The 27,819-nt window shown below is 35.7% G+C and overlaps 1 protein-coding gene across 3 annotated transcripts in view; it reads left to right on the top strand.

Moving 5' to 3' along the window:
- Positions 1-3,390: 3,390 nt before the first annotated feature.
- Positions 3,391-27,819, top strand: part of Tenm1 (teneurin transmembrane protein 1) — an 829,897-nt gene continuing 805,468 nt past the window's right edge. For all 3 annotated transcript variants that reach the window (XM_028881639.1, XM_028881638.2, XM_028881636.2), the window contains exons 1-2: positions 3,391-3,762; positions 18,517-18,569. The gene's annotated coding sequence lies outside the window, so the exon portion shown is untranslated. The remainder of the gene's footprint in view (positions 3,763-18,516; positions 18,570-27,819) is intronic.

Here is a 27,819-nt window from a genome sequence, read left to right as displayed (position 1 = left end):
AACTACATGTATATTCTATAATTTCTTGTGGTATAAATGTATCTAGGGGATCTCTACCATGGAAGAAATGCCTTGTGAAATACACCCACAATATCAAGATATTGAACTATGTAATCAATGTATCAGTTCTTGGGAAAAGGGAGAATTGGGGCACAGCCCTTCATACTCTGTTAGGATAGAAAACAATGCTTTGAAGATACTAAAGGAAGAGACGTATGCACCAAATAAAGGAACAAACTACAATAATGAGAGGAAAATGTGAGAGAGAAAGCAGTAGAGATGAAATACTTTATTGATTAAATACACAGCTGAAAGCCCGGGAACTTGAGTCTTCTTGTATTAAATCTTTAGGTATCCACTGGCTCCTCTTCCATTGTCTTGAAAAAATTAACAGCAGAGAGAGAGTGAGATATTAATGGTTTCAAATCCTATATTCCATTCCCATGGCTAGCAGGGGTTGCCAATTTTCTATTTTGCCATCATTTCCTCTCTGTTAATGGGAAACTCTTTCAAAACTTAATCACTGATTACAGAATTTCTTTAGAATCAAGAATATTTCCAGTCAATAAATTCACTGGCTAGATGTTTCTCTTACCTCTTTCAGAAACACACACATACACACACACACCACACACACACACACACACACACACACACACACACACACCCCAACTCTAATGTGAGGATTGAGCATGTTATCTTATAAGTTTTATGAGAGTTGTTTTCCCCTCCATAGTTATGGGTTTGGGTAGCTCTTAATGTAGAATCTTTACTTTTCTAAGTTTTATAAAATAATTGGTTTTTGTATGAAGAACTTGTTTGTTTTGAAGTAAAGTAGTGGTTTTAAGAAGTACCATTTATTTATTGATGGCAAGACAGGCTTTATATTCACTCTTCCTTAGGTTTTAAACAGCCCAACAGAGAGACCACAGATAAAGCAGTTGCCTCCTGGTTTTGATCTTTTGTTTCTTTGTTGGCAGGGTGATAGGGCGGGACTGGGGGTGCCTGTGTTTTGAGCAGCAAAGATCGAAATGATTGTCTGAAGCTGAAGGTAGCTTTGGAAAGTGGACGATGGGAATAAGTGTGGTCTTGATTCGTTACTCTCCCTATCTCAAAGTGTTCACATGCCTATACTACCTCCCCTCACTGGTGTGATGAGCCTGCAGTGCTCCCTCTTTGCAAATACCTGTATCAAAAGCAGGAAAGATGGTAAGATATGGTGCTAAGATCTCCCCCTGGCGTCACGCTATACTATCTCTTTTTTGGAAACTGAAAGCTGTCCCTTTGCTTTAGAGTGCAAGGATCATACATTCCGGAAGCTGTCCGCTAGCAGCTGTTGCCACCCTGGGAGGAAAACAGCTGGAAGCTTTGATGCGCTGCAAGATCAACTCTTCCGGTTAATTAGCGCCAGTCACAGCTCCAAATGTGCCTTACTGCAACCCCTAGTGGGCTCCCAAGGCAGCAATAGCTTGTCTTTCTGCCAGTGTGTTCTTGCAGAGGAAAATCAAAAAGTATGCGAGCACACAAGCATATTTACACACAACCTTCTTTTGCACTCAAGAAAACCATCAATAAACGCCTTTAGGTCAAAGACATCTCGACTCCTCGCGATAATCTTTTCTTTAGCTAGAGGGTGGAAGTCTCCAGGAACACAGACCTGGCATGCTAGCCCTGATGCCCGCCTAGTGCCTCGATGTTGCTGGGGTTGAGCTGTAGGCTTGGAAGTCTACAAAGACTCGTGTTCTTTTTTCAGTTGATGCTGCTCCCCTGGCTAAGCATTTGGTATTTCCCATGGTCTCTTGCTTTTCGCTTGGAAGCTGGAAGAAGGCAGCTATGGGCGTCGCCAGCGTCCTTCCCGGAACAGTAAAGGCTCCTTGGAGCCGGCGCCAAAGCCTCCCCACTTCAGCCACATCTGGTCCAGCCATGCAGATGTTAGCGGTTGGAGAGTGCCTCCTTGTGAGGCGCCCCAAAGTCTCGAGCATGCCCAGTCAGACTCCTAAAGCTCCCCAAGCGAGTTTCTGGGCGTGCAGATTCCACTTCTCCGCTTTTTCGAGGAAGCTGAGGTGGGTGGGAAGGGAGGGATCCCGGGCTTGGGGCAGTGGAGTAAGGTTCGCTTGGGTTAATGCCCTCTTGCCCAGCTGAGTGAGGGATAGAGCTGTTTGGGGAACCCTGGGTCCAGAGTAGCCAAGCACAGTAGGATTAAGAGCTTTCTCCCACCCCCACCCCCTCTCCCTTGAGGATTTTTTTAGTGCTGACCTGTCCTGTGACCCTTTGGCGCGCTGGGGTCATACTGTCAATGGAAGACAGTTTGGAGTTGCTCTCTGCTCACCCACGAGAGCTTTTGGGAACCCCAGTGCCATATTCACCTGCTTGGCTTTCCTGAAGGGCAGGGAAGAATAGAACATTAAGAGGAACCCATAAACACCCCCTTGGAGTTTATCCCCTCATACACTAAAGTTATACTGGCAAGAGACTTCTCATTTTTTTTTTCTAAGTTGGTCCTGAAGCTTTACACATTGAAGCAGTGATGGAGAGTTTTAGCGCATGTTCATGCGTGTGTGTGTGTGTGTGTGTGTGTGTGTGTGTGTGTGTGTGCACGAGCGCGCGCACGCGCTTGTCTACTTATGCATATCATGAATGGGAAACACTGTCCCGGGTTGATTCTGACATTAACAAATACACCTTCGAAGTCTCCATTCCACCTCATCCTCGAGAGAAAATAATGATAAATGCTGGTCATGTGAGATGAGAAACCGTCCTAGTGTGGTATGAAATCAAAATTTTGTTTTTCCATATTGCCTTTTTCTCTGGTACTGAGCTTTCTCCTGCCCTCTCTCCACCCCTCAAACACTCCTGATCATTCTCAGTTCCACTTCCCTTCCTCAGCTTGTTACCTGCTCCTTTAGCCCTCCTCCTCCTCCAGCTCCTCCCAGCTCAACCCCCCCCTCCCTGGGCTCAGCTGCGGCTAAAACCTGGAGTCTTGGGGAAAAGAAAAAAGAAAAAAAAAAAAAAAAGCCTAGGCTGTGAAGCTGTCAAACCGGGCATGCTCAGTAGACAGGGCAGGTTTTTTGGTCTCGAGTAGCGGAGAAACATTTTTTGCACAACCGCGACCAGCCTTAGAGCGCGGCGGCGGCGGCCACAGCAACATCAGCACAGCCATCCGCGGTGCAGACGCCCGGCACCGGGGGCGCGGCGAGCTCCGGCTCAGCCTGGAGTTCACCTCCCAGTGCCCCGAGGCTTAGCTTACCCCTTCTGATCTCTCTCTCTCTCTCTCTCTCTCTCTCTCTCTCTCTCTCTCTCTCTCTCTCTCTCTCTCTCTCTCTCTCTCTCTCTCACACACACACACACACACACACACAATTTCACGCACACATATGTATACACACTAGCTTGAAGAAAACAATAACAACAAAAATAACAGAAAAAAAACAAACAAACAACAACAACAACAAAAAAAAAAACCCGACTCGGGAGCAAACACCCTCCTGGCAGCGATCGTCCGCTGGCACGATAGTAGCCAGGTTCGGTTCCTGCCCCCAAGCGACCGCGGGCTGAGAGCGCCGCCGCCGCCAGCTGGAGGAGAGCGATGCGGGGGCCCGAGCGGCAGCTCGAACAGTAATGTGGATTTACAGTCATTTCCCGCAGGAACCAGCAAAGACGCCCGAAGTCCAGGGCACTTGCAGCACCCGGCGGAGCTGAGCACCTGGCGAGGAGGCGGGGGACCGCACCTGAGGACACCACTGAAACTTGCGCCTGGACTAGGTAGGTCCGTTTCTTTTGGCTCTTACTTCCTTCCCTCTTGATCCTGCCTACCTTCCGCCCCAAGGACTCTGGGCGAACTTCCCCCCTAGGATGTGGTTGCGGATGGTGACTCCTGGTCGTGAGAAGCTGGTTGCACCCGTTCTGGGACTCCTGATGGAGGAAACGGAGCCTTTGCAACCTTTTCTCCAGATCTCCTTCTGCCCCAGGGATCTGGACCACTCAGGAGAGATGGGAGATTGGCCTTGTTGTCAGTTCAGGCTTCCAGCAGGCCCTAGGGACACTGTCCTTCCAAGGTTTGGTGGGTTTCCTAGGTGGCACTTTTGCCAACCAACTCCTTCAGTACTGTTAAGAGGGCTGTTCTCCTCCGCTTTCGCGCAGACCAAGGCACTCTAACAAGTGGACCAAGATGCTTGGAGTGGCAGGTGGGGAGGCTCTATCCAAAAATAAAGGAGACAATTACCTCCTGCATTCCTTCCACCTGGAGAATCCACCAGCGTTCTTCCACTCCGGGTCACCTCCTACCATCTCTCTAAGAGAAGATAGCCATGGGCTAGAATGTACTATAGAACCTGTTTGCTTCTGAATTGGTATTCCAACCTCACTCAGGGAGTTCGAGTTCTAGGGGAATGCCAGGACCCTCATTGAGGCCCCACCCAATGTGTACTCTTATACCCCAATCTGTGTCAAAGGAAATAATCATTACTGGCCACTCAGTGCTTCAGTAGCCGTCGGTGTTGGCTTTGACCATGCGCTCATCTGTGCGGGATTGTGTGTTTTTGCGTTTCATCCTGAAAACGTGGTGTCTGGAATCCAGCAATGGCCAGTACATCTGCCGAGAGCCAAGCACCCGCTAGGCATGCCTGGGGAAATGTAACCTCAGCTTCTCCCATTCCGGGAACAGGCATATTGCCAATTCAGTTTTAAGACGCTTTGCCTAGAGGTGTAGAAGGGAGCCTTAGCGCTACTTGGTGAGTGGATGAGCTCACAGTCGGTAGCCTATTTAAACATTTCAGCAAACCCGGTGCCTCTGATTGTTTACAATTGCAGAGACAGCCGATCTCACTCAGCTAGTAGATGTCCTCTCCACGTCTGTTTCACCACTGGGAGAGTAGGGGCGGGGGCCTGAGCTGGCTTGCAGCTAGCACTTGCAGCTTTGGGTTTAGCAGATCTGCATCACTGTTACTGGAAATATGCTAATATGGGTAGAAAAACTCTTCCCCTTCTGTACAAAGCAATTGGTCAGAATATGCCTCAAACTTCACAGGCTTTTCTGAGCACAATAATCCAGTTGTGCATTTATAATGGTCCTAAGAAACACGAAGAGAAGTTCCCTGTGTCACAGGAGAGAAATTAGATGTCATTTGAGTGTAGAGACCAAAAGGAAACGAAATGGCCCAGCGAACTTTAATAGGTATTGTTAGATAAGCATTTAATTGATCGTATTTGCAGTAAGGATTATAGGCAGCTTCCTTGAATTTGAGATTGTTATTCTATGATTATAATTAGCAAGCCAGGTATTCTGCACTGAAAGCATCAATTGCTACTTTAGTCTGGTCCATGAAGACATTGCAAATGTCTGCTCTATTGTACCTTTGGCTGAAAGAAAAATCCTATCTACCTTCCTCCTCTGAAATCTTCTGACCTGTATCAGAGGGTACTGGTACATTGTCGAGCAATAGCACAACCTGAAAGGGGAAAGCTCCTTTTTAATGAAAAGACTATCCACAGCATTAACTTCTGCTCAGTAATTATCCTGCACTTGTTTACTTGCTTACATCTGCCCTGTCCATCTCCAAATGTACAGGGGTGGGGATGAGTTTGCATAGGGCTTCATATGACACTTAAAGTTGGTCCTGGAATAGCAAAATCCCAGTTTTGACATTTTTATCCAAATTGTAAGACCTTTAAAATGTTATGTTGAATAATTTACTATTGCAAAGTTCTTAAAGGGTAGTTAAATGGTTTCATGTATGCTAAAATAAGGTTACAAACTTTTGATGCTAATAAAATAAAGTCAAGGTATGCATTTGTAAAGGAGTTCAGGTCATTTCTAACATGAACCCATGGCTCTTAATATTAATTAAAACTTTGCAGGTTGCCCATCATAATTTTAAAAAACAGATATTTCTGCAAAACAACTATATAAAGGAATAATTGACAGTTTTATAATGACAATAACAAAATTCACTTTTTAGAACAATGACATAAATTTGGAAAAAAACATGGGATTAGATGATATGGTGTTTGTTATTACATCTAGATCTCAATTATGGATTAAGAATAGATAAGCATATCATTTGATAATTATAGAGACAGGCTTAAAGGAAAACATTGTTTTGTAGAATCATGGTGCTATAATGATGGTTAACTGTCCAAATATTTAAACATATAGGTGTACTAAAAAGGAAAATTATAGTGTATGGAATTATCAACTCCCTCAGGGACCTAATTCAAAGTTTGGATGTCCTAAAAGTCTCAATGTTTGAGTTCAGTTATCATATGTGTAAATAGCATTGACCTGATCACAGCCTCCCTTGTGGCTCATTTTGTCTTTCTCCTGCCCTTTATACAGCTTCTTGCTGAAACAGAACTATATAGCCGGCACATTTACTCTGTATGATACTATCTTAAATGATCAAACCGAACATTATTATTTGATGTTACTTTTGAAAACAAAAGCCTAATGGAAATTTATTTTCTGTGACAATCTTAAAAACTTGCAAGTGAGAAATTTTAGTGACAATTAAGATAACATTTTTTTTTTTTTACATTCTACATTGGAGATATGCTTTCAGATTTCAGGTGAGAAATTTTAGTGACAATTAACAAAACATTTTTTTTTATATATTCTATATTGAAGATAGGCTTACAGAATTCATGTGATGTTTTCCTGAAGCTCACTTTTGCTGAAAGTCTGTCAGTTTCAGATTTAAGTAAAGCTATTATATCCTCAGCATACATCATGATTGATAATTCCCTAAGGTTTTCTAAACATGATAATCTACTAGTTATTAATATATTTACTTATGGATGACTCGAGGTCAAGATAAGACTGGTACTTTGAGTACTTGACTCAAATATAGTTCTTTTTTATTAAAATATTTTATCATACTGCTCATATTTGTTCCCTACACACACACACACACACACACACACACACACACACACACACACACCACTACAAAAGATGTATACACACACACACACACACACACACACACACACACAGTTCTTTGGAAGGAATCTTGTGTGAACATCATTCACTGGATATAAAATATAGGCTAATTTTATTTAACTTATATGTATATAATTCTTAGTTTTCTGTCAATTTTAAACCCAAGCAATCATTTGTGACTACTTTACAAAGCTTCTCATCATCATTTACCATCCAGAAGAAAATCTGAATTGGATTAGTAGGACAACTACAGGCAGATGAAATGATAAAATCTAATGCATTATGAAGAATTTTACAATTCTGATTACCAGCATATATCCATAACTTCAAATGTGAATGCTACTATAAAAATTAAAATCATTCAGATTTCAGAATTGTTCACATAAACAATAACTGATTTCAATTACCTGCCAATTCTACTAGATTAGATCATTCTTTTTAATGGAGATTGAAAATTTTCCTTCCTTTAAAAAAATAAAATATCCTTTTAACCGAATATAATACTTTGTCATTGTTAATAACATTAAATTAATGCATGAATCACCTGACTTAATGTGTTATTTATATTTCTTTTGTTTCTTTTTTTCTGTTGAATCCTGTTAAAGCTGCAGAAAGTAAATACAACCTGCACTATGCACAGTTAGAATAGGTGGATGCTATTAAAGGCTTTGCATAGCTTTTGGTTATTGTGGACAATCTTGATGGCTCAACCACAGCTGTCTCTTCAGTACCAGTGTTCTATTATGCAGCTTATATTGTGTGTAGTAATATTGTAGTTTGCTGCACATGATGGTAGGATTAAGCAAAGCCAAAGATATTGCTTACATTTAAAACTCGTGGAAAATAGAACTGAATAAATTGGAATATGACGGTATAAACTGAAAATTATTGTAAAACATTCGTGTTAATTTATCTGCTACTATTTCTGCATATAATTTAAACAAACTAGTTTTATTTAGTGAAAGCAAACAAATTTTCAGTTGATGATGATCACTGATATTTTAAAAATACTAACATTTAAGAAAAATTAATACTATTAAATTCTTATGTAACTTCAATACTTATTTCTAGACCAGAAAGTATAATCTTGGATAATTTACAACCTTAAAAATCATTCTGAATTGTACTTCCTGCCCAAGCATTTACTTTTAGTAAACAATAGCATATGGTAAAATGTGCATATATGCCAAATAACCACTACCTCCCGGATGATGTTTTTAATATGATGTAATGATTCTGAAATATTGGGTTTTTCTCTCCTACCCTAGTCTAACTGTAAGAGTGAAGTTAATTAGAAAATCAACACATCAGTATGTGTTTAGAATTTTTTTTTCAGGTTAGTGGATCATCTTTGTGAAGCTATATTTCTGGAGTTTTCTTACTTTTGTTTCTCTGAGGTTTATAACAAAATTAACATGTTTTCTGGATACTTATGGTTTTTATATGGTCCTCTGTGATTGTATCTATGCAACATCCAAACAGTCAACTGTTTGGGACAATTTAAAATAACCTCTGGTTGATTGAGACTGCTTTACTCGGTGTCTGAGTGTTTTGGGATGCATTTAACATGATGATGACCATTAATATTTTTGTAGGAAAAGTAAACAAGTAAAACTAGAAAAAATGTGTAAAATATCTTTAACACCTTTGAATTTCTATAAAATACATAATAAATCAAATTTCATCCTAGAGCCTTCTATGAATTTTATGAGATACCACTGGCATTCCCAAACTATTACAAAATCAAAAATATACCAACTGACCTTTACAAGAAGCCAGAAAATGCAAAACTTTTTCAATCTGCAATTCTTTACTTCCCCCAACTCCAGTGATTTATCAATTTAAAAGTTAACAGGTTTGATATGTTAGCTTCTTATGATTGCCTATACGTCGTTTCCCAACAGTCCTTCTACTGCCAAGAAAACTAGATGGGACAGACAACTGGGAGTCACTCATTCAGGGCAGGAACCTCCTTTTTACTTCATGTCAGCCTGTTGGTCCCTGAAATGACTGTAAATGTTGGAGAATTGAATATGTCAGAAATAAATGATTAAGCAGGACAAAACATCAGCCATTTTTCTTAAGATTTTACTTGCAAACCTCTTCTATCCCTACTCAAGCAGTTCTTTTAAAATAGTCACAGAAATAGAGGTTTGATTTGTACATTCTTTTTGGTATTTATGTAGTTTACAAAGCATTTTTCTTCTAATAGAACATTCACAGCTGTAAAATAGTTTTGTATTAGCTATTATACTGAAAAAAAATGTTCTTTCAAATTATGATTCTGTAGACTTTGAAGAACCCTACTTAGTGATCACGGTAAAACTAAATACAAGTGGTGTTTGAATTTTCCAGTACAATTGGTTATTTTTCCTTTTTAAATAGAAACACAATTCTGTTAAAATATCTATGCCCCACTTTCCTTTATATTAGAGACCAAATGTATTTGAATGCATTTATTTGAGATTTGTAAAGGAGTCATTTTACCCATCACTATAAAGCATACTGATTGTTTTAATTTTAATCAACTAAGTTGTCACTTGATAAGTAGTCAACAATGAGGAAATTGCTTTTTAATGGTTCTCATATTTCGTTGTAGCATTTTTGTGCCTGATTACGACTTATAGAATTTGGAATCACAGTCTCTAATATGAGCTGAACTGAAAGCATGCTGTCTTTTCCAATGCCAGCTATAGTGTATGATAATCTAATGGATTTTCTTGTGAATTATTGTTTCAAACAAATTTTTTTATATTATGACTAAGAAAAAGCAATTTTTACTTGAGGATTTTTGTAATGAAAAGGGAATGTTTGTTTGTCAGAAGTTCTTTTATGTTTTAAATGAAGCTATTTAAAAATATAAATATCCTAGACAAAATTATGAATGATAGAATGGGGCATTTATTTAAAATTTAGAAAAATTTTACATTTCTATATTATAGAGAATATTAGGGATATTAGTGTCCTGTTACTAAATTTTTGAATTGTATGTATTTTGTTACCTGTTTTGTTAGTGTTTGCTTGAGCTACAGCTATATAATTACAAAAATAAAAATTAGATCACTTGTCACTGATGAACATGCAGAGTACCTAACACCTGAATCTTTTGTATCATGTTGATTTCCTCTTACTTTATGTAAACACTTGACATTTAAAGGAATAATGAAATAGTCAGGTATATTGGCTGTTTGACTCAAAATATCTGGTAAGTCACACTTTGTTGTATAGCCAGATGCTCAGGTTTGAAGGACTTATAGCCTTCATTTCTCTTTTCAAAGTATAATCTACTTACTATTCAATTGTTTTCCTATTTAGATGAAATATATTATAAATATTTAGCATGCTAATAAAGATGTAGTCACTCTCAGTAGAATTCAAATATGGTTATATTAAAGGAACTCCATTTTCATTTTTTGGAATTAGTTTAGTGTTTTTAGCTGCCTGTATGAATGAGGATTTGTATATTGGCCAAAAGAAAAGTAAATGATTCTCCATTTGCATACTTCAGAGAAAATCTTATTACTGACTAAGGTCAAAGAGAAAAATTCCCAGTTGCATGGTTTTACATAATTGGTGGATTCTAAGTGTGTCTATTACATCTAATGTCTCTATCTGCTTTAGACACCTGTCAAAGAGATAGTGCCAGATTAGATGGACAATTGGTTTATTAGCTATCACCATCCCTGAATCCCAGCTGCATGCAGACATTTAAAGAAAACTCTTCAGTTGTTCAGCTAATATAGATAAAAGATACTACAGATGGCCCACCTCAATAATCCAGATTTTTTTCAGGTACATTTAAAATTAAATGTCCTAAGAGATGATTAATTCAGGAAAGTTATTGATAATGAACTCATCTTATGCTACACATCCTTTGCACCTATGATGATGCCTTATTAAAGGTGTCTTAATCTTGCTAATTACCACCTGTGTTTAAATATAGAGGTGTATAAATACACTACAACCACACAGTGGCTGGACGCATTCTAAACCTGAAATTTTGCCTCTATTCCTAGCTAACTTAGTACCTAACAACAAAATGTTTCTGATCAACATCTTCAATTTATAGTCTGTGTATTATATCCCCTACTTTTAATGCTAATAATTTCCTTTTCTAGAGTTGCTTTGCTTAATTGCAAATGTTTGAGAGATATTGATGTCAGATGTGCCCTGTTAAGTAGCCCAAAATTGTGTGTGCATTTGTGCATGTATGCATGTATATTGATGTGTAAAGATGAGATTGTTTTCTGTAGAGAATATTTATTAAACATATGTACATTTTCACACCAACTTTGAAAGCATTGTGTACAGACACATATCTTCTCTGTTTGTTTACTGTACACTTTAAATGAATATGCTTCTGTGACTGAGCCTCATTGCATATGTAAAAATTTAAACAACATAGGACAACATTGGAAGAATTGCTAGGCAAGTCAAATAAAGTAATTCATTTTGAGAAAATAGTTTTAATTTTACTAATGATAACTAGTGACCTCTAAGAATGAGGGCTATGCAGTTGGCTAGGAGGAGTTGTAATGACACATAAATTCTTTGGATTCATAATTTTCTTCTTATATTTATTTATATTTATGTATGTGTGGAGATATGAACCAGGAGGCAGGACAAAGAACACAGGAACAGAATCAAAAGCCAGGGAGGAAGGCTTCTTACGGCTTGCTCCCTGGTTCATGATTATGTAGGCTTTTATACAACCCAAGCTTACCTGCACAGGAAATGTGCCAGCCATAGTGGGCTGGGCCCCCTTATACCTATTAGAAATCAAGAAAATGCCACACAGACATTGCCACAAACTAAAATGATTAAAGTATTCTCCCAGTTGGAGTAGCCTCTTCCCAGGTGATTTTTTAAAAAAAGATAATTCCAGTATGGAGGACAGGTTGAATTGGGTTAAGAGTGAGATATTTGAAGAGTCTATATTTCAAGTGTAAAAGGTTATCAGGGTACAGACCAAATGGTCACAGTGACAATAGAGAGAGGAGAAATATATGAAACTTACCCTAAGCCTCATTATGCATTATAAGGACTACAAAAGAAAAAAAAAAATTTGAGTGGATAATGAGATCAGGTTTGCACTTATTTAATGTGCAGTAGCAATTAAAGACACAATAAAGACATACAGATGGAGTTCGATCTTTAAATGATTCAAATTGCAGACTTGAATATCCTTTCTGAAGGTATATATTTGGGAGCCATCAGTCAATCAATGTAGTCATTAAACTTACAAGAATGGGTAGTTAGGATCTCCTACAAACTATAGAGAAAATACAAAGAGAAGTGTGACATTTACCAAAACACTGCACTTCAGAGGTTAGAGATGTAAGAAGAACTATTCCATAGGAAGTTATGACAAGAGTTGAGTTAGGAGAAAAAACCAATAATGTAATAAAAGCTAAGGACAAAAGGTCTCGTAACACCACTCAGGGAAAAGGCATCAAAAATACGATTCACAAGAGAAAGCATGAATGCAAATAAGTGTTCTTTAAAAAAATCTCAAATTTCAACAATCAAAAGAAATTCTATTAATTAGGTATAAATTTTTTAGTTGTGCAAAGTGAAGAATTTCTAACGATCTTCTATATATCACGCCCATTGATGATAGAAACAATACAGAAAATATATGAGGAATTTTTGATAAGATAGTTTAACTGTGAAAGTCCCAATTCTTAGAGTTATACCTGGCAGGTAAAACCTACAATGAAACCAATTAACAAATGGTTAACTCAGTTGATTCCATATGCAAATTCTATTCTTTACCTAAGTCTTTTCTCCCCACTGATCATTAACACTCTAGACCAAGCTATCATTGTTCTTTTTATTGGGACTTGGTAATAGTATTCACAGAGATTGTTATATTGTATGATTTCTAAATTTCAATAAGATCTGTGCTTTGTCTCATCCTTGCCTGTTAGTCAAAGAGCAACCAAATATATCACATATAAATATAATTTAAAGATGGAAGGAAAAATTATCAAGGCCTACAAGACCCTGCATGATTTGAGTATCAGACTATGTACTGTATTTCTTATCCAACCTTGCTCAAATTTTTGTGTACACTTTGACTTCTGCTTTGTTGCTTAAACATACTGTGATGTTTTGTCTCTCAGGACCTTTGTGCATACATTTTCCTCTATTTGTTTGAAGTAATTTTTTTCAGATATGTATTGGTCGATTTTCCTCATTTTATTCATATGTTTAAATAACTATTCTTTCATCAAAGCTACCGACTCTATCTTTTGCATTGATTTCTATTATACTCCTTCATTTTCCTCTCCTCTTTTCTGCTTCTATTTTCTTTCATATTAATTAGAATTATTTGGTATCATACTGTGTTTTTGTTTAGACTTTATCAACTCCTCTAGTGTATGAGCACCATGAGGCCATTAACTACTTGTCTTTTTGTTCAACACTATATCCATATAATCTAGAAAGGTGCTCAACATGTAGTGCTTAATACATATCAGTTTAATAAACAAAGAGTTAATAAAGACCTGCGTTATACACTGTTAATTTGTAGAGATTTGGCATTTTTCACCAAAATCATTAAGAATTCTGTACCCAGTGGTTATGGTTTTAGATTAGTGGTGGAGCATTTGTCTAGCATATAAGACCCTGTGTTTTACCCCTAGTACTACAAAGCCTCATTTATATCATTTGTCCAAGTACCTCTGCTTTCAAGAATTTGTTCTAAGGAAATCACATGAAATGTAAAAGAAAATTCGTTTGCAAAGTTTTTTCACCAATTTTTTTTAATGATAGGACATATGTTCAACAAGGGGATTGCTAAATGATTTGTGATATGTTGAGTAAATAAAATCTCATATGATTACTAAATATGATATTTACAAATAGTTTATGTGAAAGGAAAACATGTATATTATACTGGCAGGTAACTAAGTTAGATAAGAAACTTTATGTACCCCACATACATGCAAGAAAAAACATTGGAAATGGTTGTGCAAAATTACTAAAAGAGAAAAGACCTGTGTGCTGAAGAGGTGGATAGGGGTGGCATTTTTTTCCTTTTTCTTTGCTGTGCTTTTAGATGTTCTCTAATAGATTATATAACTTTCATTATCAGAGTATATACACAAAAGAAAGGAAATAGAGCGCTATACAAAATAATCATTGATACATTATAGTAAGGTTTAGATGACAGATTAGAATAAATCATTCTTGAGAGGTAGAGGTACAGGGAGGTAAATAAATCAGATAGAACTCTTCTCTGCCTGTTTTGAGGTCCACAGGCAAGTGGAATTACTGAAAGTCACTAATGCAATTTAGTCTTCACTCATTAGAGAACCAGGGAGGGCTGGGTTTACCATGTCTGTATTTGAACAGGGTGTTAATGGGACATTAGGCAAGTTAAGACTTCTTCATATTGCTGTGGAAAACACTAGCAATTTGCTTCATGTAAAATAGAAGTGATTACTCACTGTATTTCTTCATGTCATGTAGTAAAAACAATTAAGTAAAGTTAGACTGCAGATTACTTGGCAATTCAGCCACAGTCACCTCTAATGGAAAAGAAGAAAAATAGCATTGACAACTTTTGGCAGTTCTCATCATTAGAAATGTCCATATTGCCAGAAAGAAAAGAAGCTGCAGCCAATATTGTAAACCTAAAAGTTCTTTAGGCCCAGAGGAGAAAAGTGACAATACAGAGTGGAATAGCATTAATTGTCTAAAACACTGATCATTGTAATGGAGAAACTGTCTCTGTTATTAACACAATTATTTTCTACAAGGCCTTTGAGTTAATGTTCCATTAGAAAAATGGAATTTGGGTTTTCAAAGCATAGGAAGCAACACGGAAAGATACAGTCAATAGTAAAAGAAAGTATAGTGACTTATGTGCAACCTGGGGGCCTTGAAAATAGAAATGGTGTTAATATAGCTATTGTAGCTAAATTATTAAGTAATTGAATAATTATTGAAAATAAATAAAAATTGACCATTTCCTAATTTAATAGGAATTACCCTTTTGAAATCCATTGAAGATAGCAATTCTATACACACATCTATATTTCATGTATGCATATCTATATATTCATATTTTATATTCACATTTTGAATCAAACTTTTAAAGTCTCATCTGCTTATCATCAATTCACTCATTTCCTCTCCAATCATGGCTGACAATTATTTAGAGATACTAATTACTACTTTATGATGGTAGTAGAATATTATTCTTTCATAAAATCAAGCAATAGGTACTAGCAGTATGTGAAGTCTGTACTAAATGGTCTCTTAATGAGCTATCTAGATTTGGATTTAGGACTTGGCTGTTGAGATGTAGCCCATTCTTAAAGCATAAGTCAGTTATGTGGGTTGTCTTTTTAATTTTTTTATTAATTAAACAATTAATTTTTCAAACTCAATTACAGTTTCCCCTCCCTCCCTCCTCTCCTCCCATTCACTTTTCTCAATCCCCCTGCTCCATCTCCTTCCTCTTCCTCCACTTCAGAAAAGTGCAGGTCTTTCAAGCACATCAGACAGCCATGGGATATCAAGTTGTAGCAAGACTAGGCACCTTCTTTCCTATTAAGGTTAAATGAGGCAACCTCATAGCAGGAAAGGGTCCCAAGAGCAGGCAACAGAGTCAGAGACAGCCCCCACTCCCTCTGCCAGGCAGGTGGGCTGTCTTTCTGATGTTTATGGCTTCTGGCGTTTTGCCTCTGGTATACAATATATGTCTCATTCCAATGATAATAATCTCAGCATTCTGTCTTCTTTTTGTTAAATGTTGGTTCCCATATAACAGTTTCTTCTGTTTGTAAATGAACTCTTAGGTAAGGTAGAGAGTTGTAAAAGGTAAGGGGAGTGGAACATGTTGGGAGTTGGTAAGCAATGGAAAGTAACCTGGGTTATCTAACATAGATCAACCTATACACTGGCCCTCTATAATCTTAAATGGGGCTATACACTTCTAAAGGCTAAAGCAGGAAAGCAATTCAGAAGTGAGCAGAGAAGAGCTATATCTTTTTAAAGCCAGTTTGCTTCCCATTTCTCTGTGTACCTCACCAAGCCAAAATGCTACATATAGGACAGTTTATTTTTTAAAGTACATTTTTTTGCTAGCTTCCTTGCAGAATCAGCCTTATGGGTATGAAGCCAATTTCTACAGACTTGCTCTGGTGTGTTCAGCAGAAGAGACAGGAATAATTTTTGTAGTCTAGATGTCAGTACTTCTGAAGTGTCTTCCCTTGAAAGATTCTAACTTAGCACTATTATGGAACCACATCAACACTTGAGCAGAACTATGTCTTTTTTGAGCAGCATTAACAGTGTTGAAAATGCACATCCAGCAATTAGATTGCAACTAATCAAGAGCACTACTTCAGTCTATTATGAATGATTTATATATAGTACATTGGGCATGGAAATCATTAGTAATAATATCATACTTTATTATCATTACAAGGTCATTTTAGTGATTTTTTTCCAAAGGTGACGATGTTATTGGCCTACATTTTTTTAAAAAAAAAAATGTATTTAAATATTGTCTTTTGTTTTGATATACTCACAGCATTTTTCTTTATTAAGTAAGCTTTTATTCATTTTACATACCAACCACAGATCTCCCTCTCATCCCTCCTCCTGCTCTCCTCCAGCCTCCCCTGCCCCCAACACACTCTCCCCATCCCCTCCTCTGAAAAGGTTAGGGCTTCCATGGGAAGTCAGCAAAGCCTGATACATTCAGTTAAGGCAGCTCCAAGACCCTCCCTGCTGCATCAAGGCTGTGCAAGGTGTCCCACCATAGGTAATGGGCTCCAAAATACCAGCTCATGCACCAGGGAGGAATCCTAATCCCACTGTCAGGGGCCCCTTAAACAGACACAACTACACAACTGTCTCACTTATGCAAAGGGCCTAGTACAGTCCTCAAAAGACTTTTTTTCACTATTAAGAATTTCCTCCAAATGTAAAAGCATTAGATTTGTGAATTAGTTGATTGATAAATTGGTGCCACAAGATTAATTAAATGTCAATCATAAAATATCAAAATGTTAAAGTTGACATTTTCTTTTTCTTCTGCTTTGATTCACAATACTACCTTTTCTATAATGGGGTTTTGAAGGGATTAAATATATATCTCTTACTACATGACTATATATTCATTACAGAAAAGTTGGTTAATGTAATATGCACAAATGAGAATCACATATTTTAAAGTTTTCTATACTGTTTGCATTATAATTACTTTATCATGTGGTTTTTATTTACCAATATTTTGAGAAAACTTTCTATTAGTAAAATACATCATTCATATAAATACATACACATATATAGAGAGAGAGATGAAATCAATAAAAATATAAAGAAAAATTAATAGTTTCCCCTCTCCCATCTCTTCAGAGCATTATTTAGAAGCATAGGTAAAAATTAGATGGAGAAACAAGTGGATGTCTTAATTGTCCCTATACCATACTTTTGGTCTATTTAGTAATTCATCATGTAATTATGACTTTATCTACTTAACCAAATTCTAATTATTAGATTTTAGGTAGTTTCTATTACTTACCATGAAAATTATTATATGTAGCTCTTTGTAGACAATTCCTATTATTTCTTTATAAATATAAAATTTAGAAAAAATTCAAAAGAACTGAATGTCTTAAAAGGTTAACTTCTATTGAAAAGTTGCTTTCCATAAATCTATCAATTTATATTATTTGTTTTTTAAGTTCATATGTTAACCATCATTATATTATATATTGCATATGATATGAATCACGGGAAGATGTGTATCTTTCAAGTAGAGTATGTTAGTGTGATTTATTTTATTATAGCAAAGCTTTTGTCCTAGTACTAAGCACAGTAATCATTACACACATTTTATGTTCATTTTTATATGTGTTATATAATGATAGCATTGTGAGGCATCAAATCAAAGAATGAAACAAAAAGGAAAAGACATGTATCATGATGCTGGCTGTGTCACGTGTCACAGATGTGACTCAGTGCACTAGTGCTAACCATTGAAACACTCTGAGCTTCAGTTTTCCAAACTTATAACAATTATTTGGAGAAATATATATATATATATATATATATATATATATATATATATATATAGGCTTTTAGTATAGTAAAGTGACTATTATACCTTAATAAACTACAGTTACTATAAACTTTATGTTTTTAATGACTTTGTGATATCATATCATCTCAAAATGTTGAATGGAAATTACAAGAACTCCATACTTTGCTATGTATATACTCTGCAATTAAAAGTCTTCATCCTGGAGTGTGACTCAGTGGTAAAGTATTTGCCTACATGCTTAAGAAGTAAAGTTCCATGCAATGCACAGGAAAACAATAAAAACATAACTCCTTCTATTAGCAGTCTAGTTAATGTAATTGAAGTTTCAGGCAGACCTTTAAACAAGAAAACCACTTCCTTTGTGAATGAGAAAATAAATTGTGCTGTACATATAGTCCCACCTCCAGACTTACCTCTCAGCCTGTAAATATCAACCCTTCTTCCTCATAGTAGTACTACATTGGACCTGTTTGTACATATACCTGAAAGATAATTTGGCCTAATTTATTTACAGGAATTACAAGGGTGACCTTTATTCTGCTTAACTTCTCTTCTGGATCTAATAAGGTATGTTGAATCTCATTTAAAATTTTTGATATAATAGAGTATATTTTTGAACATCTTTTAATTGAAATGTATACTCTAAAAATTTTGCAATATATTTGTTCATTTTATGCATAAACATGTTAATGTACTCTATTGGTGTAAGAATATCTGCAAAATAAAATGTTCAAACTGTTCTACATGTTTGAATTAATTATGTGACCATTTTTTTATACACAGAAACTAAAGCCAGGAGTTTCTATGACTAATCAGACCCTCTGTAGAGTAGGTGGGAATAGTACTTGCCAATGAGGATATTTGCAAAATCATTTAATATTTCTCATGGATTACAATAAATATGTCATTTCTCCCTATCAATGGAACAAATATTTCCATTCAGAATATGTACTACAAAATAAAATTTACCCCCTGAAATACATGTTATGATTCTTTTAAAAGTCACAAGTGAAATATTTAAATATAAATTTTTGAATATAGACTAAATTATTGCATTAATTTGTTTACTTTTCCATTTTTATTCTTTTCATCATCTATCCATCCACATGTCCAATGAACATTCACTAAGAAACTGCCATGAAAAGTCTTAAGTAACTAATGAAGCTATTATTCAACAAGAGTACTAAGTGCTTTTAGAGTCAGTCCTCTGTTTGCTAGAATATATAAGAAAATATGGAAAGATTTGTAGCATACTTTATGGTTCTTAATTTTATTAAAATGTTAGTCATTATTCAGTTCTTAGTAACTGGGGAATAGATACCACTGTTTTGTTTTGTTTTTGTTTGTTTGTTTGTTTTTTTGGTCCCTATCTGCGGCAGTGCTATACACCATTAATCAAATATGAATTCTTAGTCCAAGTGGGAAAAAAAAAGAAAGGATGATCTGAATTTGTGGTTAGCTGGTAAGTTTTTGATATCACTTGATACTTTTAAAACTACATAAATCTAGAAGTATACTAAAAAAAAGAAATCTTCAAAATCTTAGAATTTGTAGTATGCTTTGAAAAATATGCTAAAACTAAAAATATTGTATTAAATATATCATTAATTGGACCTGAACTAGTTATAACAAGCCTATAACATGAACTTAAAATATATTGATCAACTGTGATAATATTACACATAATTCTATTTATCATTTTTCTAGATGTACTATCTTTAGGAGAATAATAATATGAAAAGATTAAGATAATTATACAACAAAAATTATGATCAGAAAATCAAGTGAAAAATATACAAGAAAATTTCCATAGGGAAGAAGTCAAGATTTTCACATATTACATCATTTGTGAAAGTAATTCTCTTAATTTGGAAGGTGCATATGTACCTAATGTGTGATGTTAACATATCTTCCATACTAAGAAAGCTTTATAGTTAATGTGAATAAATAGAGCGTAATTAAGGGAAAATATCCTTGACAGACCTAAAGGATGCACACTTACAAAAAACAATGGCACAGAATAGATGGTTCAGAGAGCATCTACGTTTTTCTTCTTTAGAGAGAAAACATAGCATAGTAGAAAGGTCCTTGCTGTTGACCAGAAAACCTGGACTCTACTTTAGTCTACCATTAATTATACATTTCTACTTGGGTTATTCTCTTTTGTTTTCTCATCTGTGCTAAAAACTTTGAGACAAATAATAACAACTTTCACCCAGCTCAAAAAGCAGGGTGGTGGTGACGCACACCTTTAATCCCAACACTCTAGAGGCAGAAGCAGGTGGATCTCTGTGAGTTTGAGGCCAGCCTGGGCTACAGGGTGAGTTCCACGAAAGGCTCCAAAGCTACACAGAGAAACCCTGTCTCACAAAACCAAAAAAAAAAAAAATCCTATAGTTCAAAGTTGGGATGGGTTGTTGGGTCTAGAGAGATTGATTGGTACCTTTGTAAATTTCTTGTAGCTTAGTTATGAGGTTCTGGGTTTGAATTTCTAAACCCACTTTTAAAAAGCATGGTATATTGTAGTACTTAGAAAGATACTTAGGCCTTGATGGATAATAGATTCACATTGAATCAGTAGGGTTGGAGGAGGTTCAGTGAGTGATCCTATCTGAAAAATTAAGGTTGAAAGTGATTGAGGAAGTGTTGTTTGCATGAGAACGGCCCCCATAGACTCATGTATTTGAATGTTCGATCCCCAGTTGGTAGAACTATGTGTGAAGGATTCGGAGATTTGCTTTGTTGGAGGAGATGAGGCACTGGGCATGGGCTTTGAGGTTTCAAAAAGTCATTCCATTCCCAGTTAGCTCTCTCTCTCTGCCTCTTGCTTGTGGGTCAAATATAAGGTCGCAGCTATTATTCTAGCACCATGCATACTTGCCTGCTACCATACTCATTGCAAGGATGATCATGGACTCACCCTCAGAAACAATAAGCCTTCAAATTAAATGCTTTGTTTTATAAGTTGCACTAGTTTGTCCCAGCAATATAAAAATCATTAAGAGAGGAAGACTCCTGACCTTGACTTTCCCATGCAAATGTGCACACAAGCACATACACTCATCACCAGATACATCCCCACCCCCACAAACATATGCACACACAAAAATAAGCAATCTTCTCAGGTATCCACATGGAATCAAGATTGGTGGTTAAATTTGAAAATATACATACAAAGTAGCTGCCTAAAAACTTTCTTTTAAGTGGTTCAAATGAATTGGTAATAGGATATTTGTTTCTCTTTGAAATAAAGCAGTTGTCTATTCTTAAACCACTAGTACTCACTCACCCTACCCCATACTTGCACTGGTATTATACTAATTAAATGGAGGTCTAAGTTTAGCTAGTAGTTTCAAGTTTTCCTTCTTGATAAAAGGCTTAAATGTGGGATATTTCCATGCTGATTCTCTCTCTGTCTCTTAAAGTTCAGCAAACTATATTTCTTCCCTTTTGCTAGGTGGTCATTCAAGGTCAAGCATTTCTCTGTACCTTGAAATCAGCCGAGTGCATAACCCAATGACTTCAAACTCCAATGCTTTCAATCTGGCACCTTTCATGAGCATTGTGTTCACATTAAAGCATTCAAAATATATTCTCCTTCATCTACATATCATAGCAATAACATCCTGGGCACAGGACAGTGCCTAGGAGCAAATAACCACTTGGAGTTAATGATCTGAGGGGCAGCTGAAGGTCCATTGACTCTTCCTAGTCATTCTTTCATCCCTATAAAATGTCTATTCCTGAGGTGCCAAGCCTTCAATAATATTTTCTGTCTCACATCAGATTAAGTAGTGGCTATAAATAATAGTATTTAATACATAATAATGAGATGTGGCAATGCAATAAAATACCAACAATTCTGGTACTATATAAAGATGGCTATCTGATCAATCCAAAAGAAGGAGCAGTAAATGAAGTTCATGAATCATAATGTTTTAGAAGTGACTTTCACCTTATTGATTTTGAATGAAATACAAGTAAGAATTCATATAGTTTAAAGAAGTAGTCCATTTTCTTTTGTTAAAATAATTTAAAATTGCCTCTGACATCTAGTTTAAATGGATTTTAAGTAGTATATATTTATTTCCCCCATTTAGCACTAGATTAATTTTTTTGAAATAGGTATAGCTGTGACCTAAGTAACAAACACAACTTTACAACTATTCTTTTCCAAAAGGACTTCTATTTATTTATGTATTACTATGACACACATGAAGTTTCCAAAATGTTCTGAGCATTTTGCTAAGTTCTAGTCAAATAAGAATCAGCAAGTGGCATGTTCTATACTCAGAATCACATGGTGTGTAGTTGAGGGCTGATACATATATACATACATATATACATACACATAAATGTATATATCTCAACTATACAAAATAGTCAGTGTTTTGGCATGTGTTATATAAGTGTAAGTTTTGGACATTTTTCTTACACGTGAAAAGAATTCATATATCAAAACCCACAAAGCAATAATATATGTAATATAAAATAGCTCCACATTCAAAAAATTTTCAGGAGTCATAGCTTATGTTAGGCAGAATTACCTGTCCAAATTTATCTTCTAGTCTGTATAGTTTATGATAATTCCATGTTATATGACAGGACAAATTCAGATTGCATACAGAATTAAAGATGCTAATCACATGACTGTAAGTCACACAGATTATCTGGATTATCTGTCTGGAATCAATATAACTACATGCTCCTTAAAAGTAGAAAAAAGGTGACAGAATAGAGACCTAGAAAGGATTGCAGCATGAGAAGAACTTGACCTGACATTAGCACCTTTAAAGACAGAGGAAAAGACCAAGGAATATTGAACAGCCTCTGGAAGATAAAAGAGGCAAGGATGCATATTATACTCTGAAGCCTCAAGGAAGAAATTCACCCTGCTGTTAAACTAATTTTAGCCTATCAAGAACCATTTAAGACTTTTGACTGCAAGGACTCTAAGATAGTTCTGGGTTCTTTCATATCATCAAAATTTCACTAATTTATTAGACTACAGTGAAGTTCTTGAGAAAGCTTGCAAGTGTCTCGTTGTAATCCAGTCATCATTGCTGATAGACACAGTTCATGTTACTTCTGAGATATCTTGTCCAGTGATCATCTCCTACCCCCACCCAAGCCCCAGATATCCTTTAGGACAGTCCTTCAGAACTGTTGTTTTGTTAGGTCTTTGCAAACCCTGACAATTTATATCATTCTCATTCTTAGGTCAATTTAGACCTCTCCCCACTCCTTCCACGTATCATTTGAGAACATTCTTTCCATTTTCTTGCCCTATAATCCTCTCCTTTCATGCTTAGCATACAAGAATTACGGTTCAATGAGAAGTAGTCATTTTTCTTACTCTTTCTGGGGACACCTACAGCAGTGAAAAGGGTGGAGCTAGTTGTTCTGACATGTAGTTTCTGAGAAGGAAAAGGTGGAAATTTGAACATAATGTGAAAAAATTAGTCTTATGTTTTTGGCCTGCTGCTTCCAACAAGGGTTCAGAAATGTGTTTGTAGCCAAGGATCATTCCTCCCCTTCCTGAACTCGGTCTTGCCCCATCCCTTTCGTTTCCTTCCCACCTTTTGAACACTACTGGTAGTTTGAGTGTGTCAGCCTTAATATCATAGTGTTTTCAATACCTATTTTCTTATGCCATATTTATTTTTGGTGTAGAGATTAAGTCTATATGCTTAGGATTTAAGTACAAGCAGTAAATCAATACTGTCATATACTTCACTGTTCAACCTGGGAAAGTAGGTAAAAGAGAAAGTCTCTAAGACTTTGTCTCTTTAGCTCTACAATAAAGGCAATAATTATGCCTAATAAGTCACAGATGTGTGAGATTTATAGTGAAATACACATAGCATATAAAGTAATTTGCACAACAGTGTAGCATATAAAATAGTATATTTCATGCTCAGTGACTATTGGCTATGATTCACACAATTAATATTGATACAGTAAGGAAACAAATTGGAGACAATTTAATCTGTTGGTGAAATCAGCAGCAACTGATTAGAAAGCATTGGAAAGTCTTTACAAATGAGATAATGCTGGCAATAGTAGATCTGTAAATATGGGTGGTTAGAGTATTGAAAGACAATTTAATGTTACCATAAGAACATAATGGTAGGGCTGGGAAAATGTTTAAGTAAAAAAATGACCACAACCCCAAAACACGGTCTTTTTAAAAAACTGCAATAGTTGTATACTACTAAAGTTTATTGTAAAATATGGACACTGGGCAATATAAAGGCCTTTGCTTCAGACAGTTACATAAGTACATATGTAGCATGTTTCCTACTAAGGAACACCTCATTTTGCTAAGGGGCAAATGTTCTAATGTTTGTGAGATTTGAAAAATTGTTTATTAACATTGATCTTTTGTCTTGCAATAAGGTAGCCTTTAAAATAGGCATGCCTGGAAACATAATTTAACATTGATAAGGAGTAACTAGGGCAAGATTATAATAACCACTTTTAGGATATAGAGTTCACCTTTCTGGTAGTATATCATAGAGGAGTCAAAACCAGTCAGAAGACTATTTCCAAACACAAGAAAAAAATGACAAAAATGCAATTAGCTATGTGGATAATGACAGAAGGACATACTTCATCAATGGTTCTCAAACTTGAGTATGCATTACAGTTATTTGGAAGACATGTTAATACAAAATTTTCTGATCCACACATCTGAGTTTCTACTTAATTTGGTCTGAGTAATTGCTAGGATTTTCTATTTCTAACATGTTCTCAGGGGATACTAATGACACAGGTCCATGGAATACATTTTGAAGATGGTGGGCTTTTAAATATGCTATGTGGAACTGACCATCATAGGTCACTTAATAGATACAGGCTTTAAAAGAAAGACTTAAAAGAACTTACAGATGATGCTTATACCCAGTATTTCTAAGAGGCAGTTTAGGCATAAATTAAAGAAAAAAATGTTCATATCCTTAGCAACAAAGGGGCAGGTGAAAATCTTTAAACAGGATTTATGATCAGGTTGTAGTCTGTATTTGTAGACAATTTGGCAATGTATTCTGTGCGGGCTTCTGCTGTTACCACCTGCATTGGTGCTATTCAAAGGCAAGATGGGAGATTGCAGATTTTGTGAATACAAGAAGGATAATGGGCCCCATTTTATATCTGTTGAATTTGGGGAACCTGAGAAACATTTAAGTGAGAGAACTTGAAAAGAGAAATTAGGCTTTAGAATTTTACTTAAAATAAGCTTATCACCTTGTGTCCGTTTGGTCATTAGCTTTTTAGCAAAACTGAAAAGACTGTGTGGAGGTGGGGCAGGGCTTCTCCTAGCTCCATACTGTGTGAAATTGTTGTTACTACTGCTTACTTTCTGAATCCTTTGTTATGCATGATACATACATATGTATCATTAACAAATGATTGCTCTATAAGTATATTAAACTAATACTGTATGTGTGTGTGCATGCATGCTCACACGTGTGTGACAAATGTAGTCAGATTGCGCTATAATCTTCTGACTTTCTGCACATTTACAGTCAAACCATTTATAAGGTTTCCTGAGCACTAAATTTGCTCATAGCTGACAATCATCTTTAATAGTGTAGATCAGTGACAACAAAACATGTTCACTTTTAAGTTCCCCTTGAGTGTTCCTCATAACAATCATATGACCTACCTTTCTCTACACTAATTTTTTTTTTTTAAAAAAAGGAAAATCAAAGAATATACATGCATTAAGGAGAAAATAAGGGAGTTCCATATACGTTGCCCTTTTCATTTTTTTCTTTTTCTATTGTGGCTTATTTTAATAATGGTCAGATTTTTCATAATCTATAAACTGTCTCTTCAAGGTTGAAGATAGTTTGAGAAGAAACTGTCTTAAAACAGGGTAGAACACCTAAGTGTTAAGGGAAATGTTTAAATTAATAGAATTGATTTTGTTGCAAAGGAAAGTTATTATTGGTTAGTTGGTTGCTCATGTATTATTGCCTTTCATGTGTATATGGATAGGCACATTCTGATATACTATATGTCTCAATTCTCTTATAGTTCATTGAATCTATAGAATTTTCTCAATTGGAAGTGGAGGGCAGAAATATTATAATGACAGCTAATTACAACATTTTTATCAAAATTTCAATGAAAAATAATGAACTGTGCCACTTATTCTTTTGTTTCGAGACAGCTCTGATTAGCATATTCTGTAATCACTTTGGCTGGAATCAGATCCGCCTGCTAGAGATACTCGCATGCCACTTTTCAATGATACATCGTAAGGATAGGCATCCACTCATGCATAATGAACCTAACTTGTAGATTGAATTCAGTTTCTTGTAACATTTAGCTATGACCTTTCAAGGAAAATAGAAACATCGCTCAGTTGGTACTCCTCTAGCCCAGAAAACAAAAAGGTAGAAAGACAGAAACACTGGAAAAGCACCCATAAGATTAAATACAAAGCTTGGGGGATTTAATAAATTCCTACAGATAAACTATAATCTGAAAGGCATGCATGTTTACCAACAGGATGCTTAAGTAATGGGGTGAGAGTTGGTGGAGATGAAGCTTTTGGTTTCTAGAAAATCTATCTGAGCAGAAGTTCTTCCATGAAACTATTATTATTTCAACTCCTTGATATTGCTAATCTGACAGATTAATATAACTATGTGCCTTTTCTGTAAACCAAAGACTGTTTCATAGTTCTCCATCTTACCATAATAAATTTAAAACTGTTTCACTATCCTAAACCACTTCCAAGAATTATTGAGAATTGAAGTATTTTCCCTTTAGAAAGAAAGAAAACTAATGACAAAAATTCTGAAATAAGTACAAAAGGGAAATGTAGTCCTATAACATGATACATAATCTGAAGAAGTGATACCATTTTCTACAGAATAGGTGTTAAATTCGAGACCTTCAAATAGCATCCTGTTTCCACTAGGGATGTGACAAATATCAACTGAAACAATATAACTTGGATAATTAAATGATGTTTTCTGAAAACATACCAGCTACGTATTTTTGTTCCAGTTTTATTTGTATATCTGCATGTGTATTTTAATTTTAAAGGATGCATTTTAAATGAAACAGTGGACTAGATCTTTGGAATGGAAATGATACAAGCTATATCATTCAGTCTTTTCAATATAAGCTACTATAAGTCACACAAATTTCCACTGCCCTTAATTTTATCTAATTTTATAACTTTCTTTGTTAAGAAGAACCTGGATCGATGCTGTAATATTTTAACTAAGCTTGCCACAGGATCCTGGAGGATGTGTCATTGTGTCATCTGTTCTTTCTAATTTGTAGCAAGACTATAGTTTTAATCATAAGAGTGCATGAAGTTAATGTTCATTTTACTGCTGACAGTAGTTTGAAGAGGTGGAAGAAAGAGCTGAAAGGAGATCCTTTGGTAATTTTAAGAAAAGCTGATTTTCAGTTAAATACATTTTTGTAAGTCATTTTGTCATTTCGTAAACATGCAATGATTATTCCTTCAGACAGATGAAATATTCATTAGAAAGAGAAGTGAGGAAATCACAGTACTATTAAAGAATAGCAAAGGAGTGGGAGGCCTGTCAAGAATACTCTGACCTGAGGAAAAAGAAATCAGAGTGCCATAGAGAGGAACCATAGAATGAAAACTTTTTTAAAGGTTATTTCCATAAAGTGTGAAGAAATCTTGGCCTCCATTAAGATTTTTGTCCCTGAGAGCCTAAACTGTAAGTATGGTATCTGCTTTGTCTGCAGAATAAAAAAAGAGATCTTCACTTAATCATTATCCTGGGAGCTGAACATCTTGCTATATTTGTATAAAAATGCC

This window comes from Peromyscus leucopus, chromosome X (assembly GCF_004664715.2).
Source record: "Peromyscus leucopus breed LL Stock chromosome X, UCI_PerLeu_2.1, whole genome shotgun sequence".
NCBI classification, from domain to species: domain Eukaryota; kingdom Metazoa; phylum Chordata; class Mammalia; order Rodentia; family Cricetidae; genus Peromyscus; species Peromyscus leucopus.
The sequence above is the reverse complement of the archived record's forward strand: the minus strand, read 5'-3'. Positions and strand labels throughout refer to the sequence as shown.